Raw genomic sequence first — 917 nt, 5'->3', positions numbered from 1 at the left:
TTGAACCATTTTGAAACAATGCTATCAATCTTGGCCACCAAATGTTTGAACTCCTCATTCTGTGACTTGTGGATTTCAAAACTCTTAGATGATTGAATTGTATTTTGTTTGACAGTCTCTCTTGCATTTATGGCTTGCACTTCTTAAATTTTTGAAGGAGATTCCATCCAACTTTTTCTTGACCATTCATGGAGGTTCAATGCTACTTGATCAATCAATGTATATGCTTCATCTACACTCTTGTCCATAAAAGAACCTCCAGCTGATGAATATAAGAAACACTTATTTGAGAAAGAAATTCCCCTATAGAATATGTGCAAGGTCAGTCATTTCTCTAAACCATGATGAGGGCACTATCTTTGAAGACTCTTAAATCTATGTCATGCTTCAAATAATGATTCCCCATATACCTGAGCAAAATTTGTGATACAATTCCTCATGTAAATTGTTCTACTTGGAGGGAAAAATGATTCAAAAATTGCTTCTCCAATTATTCCCAACTTGTGATGCTTTGAGGATTGAGAGAAAATAACCAAGTCCTTGCTTTATCCTTGATACTAAAAGGAAATGCCATCAACTGAACTACATCTGCTGACACTCCTTCACAATTCACCATATCACAAAGCTCTAGAAATGTCTCGAGGTGCAGATAAGGACTTTCTGATACTTCTCCTCTAAATTTGTGACCTTGTATCATAAAAATTAACTCTGGGTCTAGTTAGAAATTTTATGCTTCAATATGAGGTTGCACAATGGGAGACATAAATCTTGCAGAAATAGGTGCCGAGAAATCCCTTAAGGGTTTGCTTGACATGTTAGTGCTCATCGATATTCAAGAAAAAAAAATTTTGAGTAAACAAAAATGAAGAATTAAAGTTAAGAAATAAAATTCTATATGAAAAACAAGAAACAAAATG

At 34.1% G+C, this 917-nt stretch overlaps 1 non-coding gene across 1 annotated transcript; it reads left to right on the top strand.

Annotated features, from left to right (window-relative positions):
• Positions 1-336: 336 nt before the first annotated feature.
• On the top strand, positions 337-442 carry LOC121983501. The gene has a single exon (XR_006112550.1). It is a non-coding gene; the product is annotated as a small nucleolar RNA R71 (small nucleolar RNA).
• The last annotated feature ends 475 nt before the right edge of the window (positions 443-917 follow it).

The sequence above is a fragment of the Zingiber officinale genome, chromosome 5A, assembly GCF_018446385.1.
Source record: "Zingiber officinale cultivar Zhangliang chromosome 5A, Zo_v1.1, whole genome shotgun sequence".
Lineage (NCBI taxonomy): Eukaryota > Viridiplantae > Streptophyta > Magnoliopsida > Zingiberales > Zingiberaceae > Zingiber > Zingiber officinale.
Note: the sequence above shows the minus strand (reverse complement) of the source record. Positions and strands in the feature narration are given on the sequence as shown.